We start from the raw sequence: 7,069 nt of genomic DNA on the forward strand, positions 1-7,069 counted from the left end.
TGCCAAGACTGAAACAGGAAGAAACTGAAAACCTGAATAGGCCAATAACCAGTAAAAAGATTGAAGCAGTGATCAAAAACCTCCCAAAAAACAAGAGTCCAGGGCCTGATGGATTCCCTGGGGAATTCTACTAAACATTCAAAGAAGAACTTATACCTATTCTCCTGAAGCTGTTTCAAAAACAGAAACAGAAGGAAAGCTTCAAGATTCATTCCATGAGGCCAGCATTACCTTAATCCCCAAACCAGGCAAAGACCCCATCAAAAAGGAGAATTTCAGACCGATATCCCTGATGAATATGGATTCCAAAACCCTCAAAAAAATCCTAGCTAATAGGATCCAACAATACATTAAAAGGATCATGCACCATGACCAAGTGGGATTTATCTCCAGGATGCAAGGGTGGTTCAACATTCGCAAATCAATCAATGTGACAGAACACATTAATAAGAGGAGAGAGAAGAACTACATGGTCCTCTCAACTGATGCAGGAAAAGCATTTGACAAAATACAGGATCCTTTCCTGATTAAAACTCTTCAGAATATAGGGATAGAGGGAACATTCCTCAAGTTCATAAAATCCATCTATGAAAAACCCACAGTGACTATCATCCTCAATGGGGAAAAGCTGAGAGTCTTTCCCTTAAGATCAGGAACACATCAAGGATGCCCACTCTTGCCACTATTGTTCAACATAGTACTAGAAGTCCTAGCCACAGGAATCAGACAACAAAAAGAAATAAAAGGTATTCAAACTGGCAAAGAAGTTAAACTCTCTCTTTGCAGATGACATGATACTTTATGTAGAAAATCCAAAAGACTCCACCCCCAAATTACTAGAACTCATCCAGCAATTCAGTAATGTGGCAAGACACAAAATCAATGCCCAGAAATTAGTTGCTTTCTTATACACTAACAGTGCAACTGTAGAAAGAGAAATTAGAGAAACGATTCCATTTACAAAGCACCAAAAACCATAAGATACCTCAGAATAAACCTAACCAAAGACGTAAAGGATCTATACTTAGGAACTATAGAACACTCATGAAAGAAATTGAAGAAGACATAAAAAGATGGAAAAACATCCCATGCTCATGGATAGGAAGAATAAACATTGTTAAAATGTCTATGCTACCCAGAGCAATCTATACCTTCAATGCCATCCTGATCAAAATCCCAATGACATTTTTCAAAGTGCTGGAACAAATAATCCTAAAATTTGTATGCAATCAGAAAAGACCCCGAATTGCCAAGGAAATGTTGAAAAAGAAAAACAAACCTGGGGGCATCATGTTGCCTGATTTCAAGCTTTATTACAAAGCGGTGATCACCAAGACAGCATGCTACTGGCTTAAAAACAGACATATAGACCAATGGAACAGAATAGAGAGCCCAGATATGGACCCTCAACTCTATGGTCAAATAATCTTCGACAAAGCAGGAAAAAATATGCAATGGAAAAAAGACAGTCTCTTCAATAAATGGTGCTGGGAAAATTGGACAGCTACATACAGAAGAAACTCGACCATTCCCTAACATCATACACAAAGATAAACTCAAAATGGATGAAAGACCTTAATGTGAGACAGGAATCCATCAAAATCCTAGAGGAGAACACAAGCAATAACCTCTTCGACATTGGCCACAGCAACTTCTTTCAAGATACATCTCCAAAGGCTAGTGAAGCAAAAGCAAAAACGAACTTTTGGGACTTCATCAAGATAAAAACCTTCTGCATAGCAAAGGAAACAGTCAACAAAACAAAGAAGCAACCCACAGAATGGGAGAAGATATTGGCAAATGACACTACAGGCAAAGCGCTGATTTCCAAGATCTATAAAGAACTTCTCAAACTCAACAGCCAAAAAACAAATAATCAAGTCAAAAAATGGGCAGAAGACATAAACAGACACTTCTCCAAAGAAGACATACAAATGGCTAACAGACACATGAAAAAATGTTCATCATCATTAGCCATCAGGGAAATTCAAATCAAAACCACACTGAGATACCACCTTACACCAATTAGAATGGCAAAAATTGACAAAGCAAGAAAGAACAAATGTTGGAGAGGTTGTGGAGAAAGAGGAACCCTCTTACACTGTTGGTGGGAATGCAAATTGGTACAGCCACTTTGCAAAAACAGTGTGGAGGTGCCTCAAAAAATTAAAACAGAGCTACCCTATGACCCAGCAATTGCGCCACTGGGTATTTACCCTAAAGACACAGATGTAGTGAAAAGAAGGGCCATATGAACCCCAATGTTCATAGCAGCAATGTCCACAATAGCCAAACTGTGGAAAGAGCTGAGATGCCCTTCAATGGATGAATGGATAAAGATGTGGTCCATACATACAATGGAATATTACTCAGCCATCAGAAAGGATGAATAACCAACTTTTACATCAACATGGATGGGACTGGAGGAGATTATGCTAAGTGAAATAAGTCAAGAAGAGAAAGTCAATTATATGGTTTCACTTATTTGTGGAACATAAGGAATAGCATAGAGGACATTAGGAGAAGGAAGGGAAAAATGAAGGGGGAGGGAAATCAGAGGGTAGACGAACCATGAGAGACTATGGACTCTGAGAAACAAACTGAGGGTTTTAGAGGGGAGGGGGGTAGGGGGCTGGGTTAGCCTGGTGATGGTTATTAAGGAGGGCACGTACTGCATGGAGCACTGGGTGTTACACGAAAACAATGAATCATGGATCACTACATCAAAAACTAATGATGTATTGTATGGTGACTAACATAACATAATAAAATTAAATTAAATTTAAAAAATTAAAAATAAATTTAAAATTTTAAATTTGGCAATTCCTGGGAGGATATGAGAACACTCATTCTCTTTAAAAATTCTTAGCTGTACTCACTTATTCTTACTGAAAGAATCAATGTATTCATTTAAGCAAACTTCAGAATCAATGTATCAACTTTCTCATAAAACTTATTTGAGACTTGTATTAAGTATACATTAAACTTTTAATTATTGGAAAAGAACTGATATTTTAATATATAAATGCAACTTCAAGGAGAAGGATAAATCTTTCCAGTAATTCAATTTTGAAAAGTACTTCTATTGGTAAAGAGTTTTAGTTTAGTTTTGGTTTGGCTTTGTTTTTTACATAAGGTCATACCATAGCTTGATAGATGTGTCCCTGGACATTGTATCTTTTTATTGATGAGATCATTGTTTAAATTGTTGTTAGCCTAAAGGAGAGGGTTTTTTTTTTTAAGATTTTATTTATTCATTCAAGACACAGAGATACGAGAGAGAGAGAGCATGAGCAGTGGGAGAGGCAGAGGGAGAGGGAGAAGCAGACTCCCTGCTAAGCCAGGAGCCCAATGTGGGGCTCGATCCCAGGACAATGGGATCATGACCTGAGCTGAAGGCAGACGCTTAACCATCTGAGCCACCCAGGTGCCCCTAAAGGAGAGGTTTTTTTTTTAACATTAAAAGCTTTTTCTAATAGTAAAAAATGTGATTATGACACAAAATCAGACATTTAACTGAATTATCTTACTGAGAGCCTCACAGAATTATTTTTTTGTATTTCTGAGGTCTATCATAACATTGTCTATGCTCTTCCTTTCTAATAGGGTTATTACCGTTTCAAGTTCATGTCTTCTTCTGTTCACTGATATTCTGGCTACATGTCTTAGTACATTAACAAGGTCATCCAGAAGAGTAAACACAGTAATGACAACAGCAAGGACCCTTGGCTTATTTCTAATCTTAATGGGAATTAAGCTTTGGTTTTATTTTAAAGTGAGAACATTAACAGTAGCCTATTACGCTAACTCTGAACATTTGTCTCCTTGAAGACAAAAGATGATACCAAAACCCTTTCTAGACATTATATTCTATGCTCTTAATATTTCCCTCTCCAAAAGTGGTATGGTGCCAGTTTATTTTTGAACTATTTAAATGGTAACACTTTTTTTTTTCACCTAAACTAAAAATCACACTATGACTCTGTAGAATCCTACAATATAAAAATAAATAAGTCATATTCTGTATTTATTTTCCTATTATAGTTTACCTATCTGTGTCCCCCAACTTCCCCCCTCACACACACACACTTCCTTGTAAATTCCTTGCTAGCTTTTCTATTTCAGCTTTGTTTTCCTTATTCCATTCACTCAAAAAACATTAGCACTTATAGTGGACCAAGCACAGTGCTTTACTTGTCATAAGCAGTACGTCAGTGTTGAATGAATGAATCATGATCTTCTATTCCTTAATTTCACCAGTAAGGACATTAAGACCTAGAAGTTAAGTGACTAACCCAAGGTCACACAAATAATTAACCACCAAGACAATTCGAGAATTCAGGCATTTGGTAAAGCCAATGCAGACCTGAACTTAAGAATGGCATTATGCAGGTAACTGTACAAACAATTTGAAGCTTTCATCTGTCTGGAGGAGAGAGAGCTCCCTGAAAACTCAAAGCAAAATGAATGGAATATCATTTGATCCTTCTATGTTACACTTCATACCAATGGAAGTATTGTAAATTAATTTGAATCCTTAGATCTTAAATAAGTCTGTGGAGAGGAAGGGTATCCTTTTTGTTTGGGAAAGAGGATTTAAGAGAGTCATAGTGGAACACTCAGCTCTTTGTCTTACACTAGCAGAGAAAAGGAGACAAATGTTCAAAGTTAGCATAATCAAGCGCTTAGTGTTTTCTGCCTGAATGTTCAAAGAGCAGGGCTTATGATTCCGCCCATTCTGTGGCTAAACAAGGAAAGTCGAAATGAATTCCTATTGCTTTGGAACAAAAAAACACCCAAAATCTAATTCCTTGGGAGTACATGGCTGCATTTCTTAAGATGATGTATTAAAAAACCATAGCTGGGTATGCTTTAATACTACAGTTGAACAAACTGACAGCATAGAAATATTTTACCAACATCAACATCCTCTGCTCATGTGGAATTGTTAACCATTCAAAGTAAATTCAACACTTTTATCCTCAAGTGACATACGGTCCCAATTTATTCTTTGTACCTATTTGAAAGCTTACAGGAAGCTTTTATAGAAGGCCTTCTCTCCAAAGAGAAAAACCTAGGGGTTCTCTTTTTGTAGGTCTCAGTCTTTAGGGTTGAGCAATCTGAAATTCCTTGGAATGCTCTTCCCCTCATGTTGGAATCAGAATCACTGCTCTTGTTTGTTGAGAGGAAAGTTCACATTTACCCTCATCATTACTATGCCTTACAACAGGTACAGAACTCTAGACTCTTTTTTCCTTCTCTTGATGTCTTCACTGAGTAATAAACCAGACACAGCTTAGGGAAGGAGGAAAAACACTGTACCAAGTGTCAGAAGACTTGGGTTTGGATCTTGGTTCTATCCTTAATCAGCCCCATGAGCCTGAGCAAATCATCTCATTTCTGAAAGAAGTTGGGCAATAACTACTTTATAAGGTTGTTGGGAGACATAGGTGGTATTATTTGGTGCAGAAAGGAACTCAGAAATAATTATTTTAATCCTGCCATTTCACTGAGCAGCACAGAGTTCATAGGCAAACTAAGGCACAGAGAAGCCAAGTGCTTTCTTCAAGGTCATGCAGCTTTTTGTGGTCATGCCAAAACCAGAACCTGGGTTTGGACTATTCCAATTAGGTTTTCTTTTCACTACTGCAAGGGACACATTAGAAAGAAAAGGAATGCTAACCTGGGAATCTAGCCTTGACCTCTACAACACCAATCTTTCAAATCATTAAATGAAAAATGCCAACGCACTTCAAAGAAAGAACATACACAGAATATACTTCCTTTGTGAGGGCATATGAAACTGCACATGTGCAGATGGTAAGCCACTATAAGCATTTATTGTTCATTTAGGACATAAAAGGAAAGCTATAAAAGCTGACCATAGCTCTCCTGGCCAAGAGCAGGATTTACTACCGACTTTATAATTGGATACAAGCATGAAGGTCCTCAGAATCAAAGATGAGCCAGTAGGATAGTTTAAATAGAGCCTGCTCTGACCACAGCTCCAGAAGGCCCAGAGCAATTTGTGGTATTGTGGCCACATGCCACTACTTCAAGTCAATTTCCCACAACTTGACATTTCAGTTTCCCGACTGCTGTCCCAAACAAGGGTGGATTTTGTGCATTGAACTTCCCTTGTTTCATCATAGCTAGGATTTTGGAAAGAGAAAAAGAAGTTCGTAAAGATTAGTGGGGATTTAGAGCCGGTAATTTTTTTGTATTGTTAAAGTACTGGTGATGAGGAATGTCAAACAACCAAGTCTCATCCTGGCTCCAGTGTCTTTGAGATAGTCTGGAGCAGTCTTGGTAGGATTAGAATCAAAAATATCCCAGGTATACACTCTAGGGCCAACTTCTAAGCCTTATCAAATACACACACACACACACACACACAGAAATATACATACAAATGTGCATATAAAGGCTTATGTGCATGTGTGTATGTGTGTCTGGGTGTATGTATGGAGAGACAGAGAGAGAAAAAGAGAAATCATTTTAGCTCTAATTTGTGAGACCAAATCTAGAAATAAGAGATGGCGTTGCGGTGGGAATTACGACTCATACTTATTTAACAATGGACAAGTACCACAAACTATATTTCAACCTCTTTATGTTATATTTATGAATAATAGGAAAAATTAACATTCCTTAAGCTCTTAGGATGCATCAGACATTCTTTTAAGAGCTTTACAGTCTGTTTACTCTTCAGACAATCCTATTATGTAAAATACTATTTTCTTTCCTTTTAAAATCAGGAAACTGAGGCACTGGAAGTGAAATAACTTGCCCAAGCTTATGGAGCTACTAAGTGGTGGAAGAGAATCCAAATCTGGTGTCCATCAACAGATGAATGGATAAAGAAGATGTGATATATATATATATATATATATATATATATATATATACTTATATACATACATACACACACACACACACACACACAATGGAACATTATGCAGCCATCAAAAAAAAAATCTTGCCATTTGCAACGACGTGGATAGAACTAGAGGGTATTATGCTAAGTGAAATAAGTCAATCAGAGAAAGACATGTATCATATGACCTCA

The 7,069-nt window shown here is 37.3% G+C and overlaps 1 protein-coding gene across 1 annotated transcript in view; it reads right to left on the reverse strand.

Moving 5' to 3' along the window:
• Positions 1-7,069, reverse strand: part of ATP8B4 (ATPase phospholipid transporting 8B4 (putative)) — a 243,701-nt gene that overhangs the window by 90,190 nt on the left and 146,442 nt on the right. The window lies entirely within an intron of this gene.

The sequence above is a fragment of the Neomonachus schauinslandi genome, chromosome 9 (assembly GCF_002201575.2).
Source record: "Neomonachus schauinslandi chromosome 9, ASM220157v2, whole genome shotgun sequence".
Taxonomy (NCBI): Eukaryota; Metazoa; Chordata; class Mammalia; order Carnivora; family Phocidae; genus Neomonachus; species Neomonachus schauinslandi.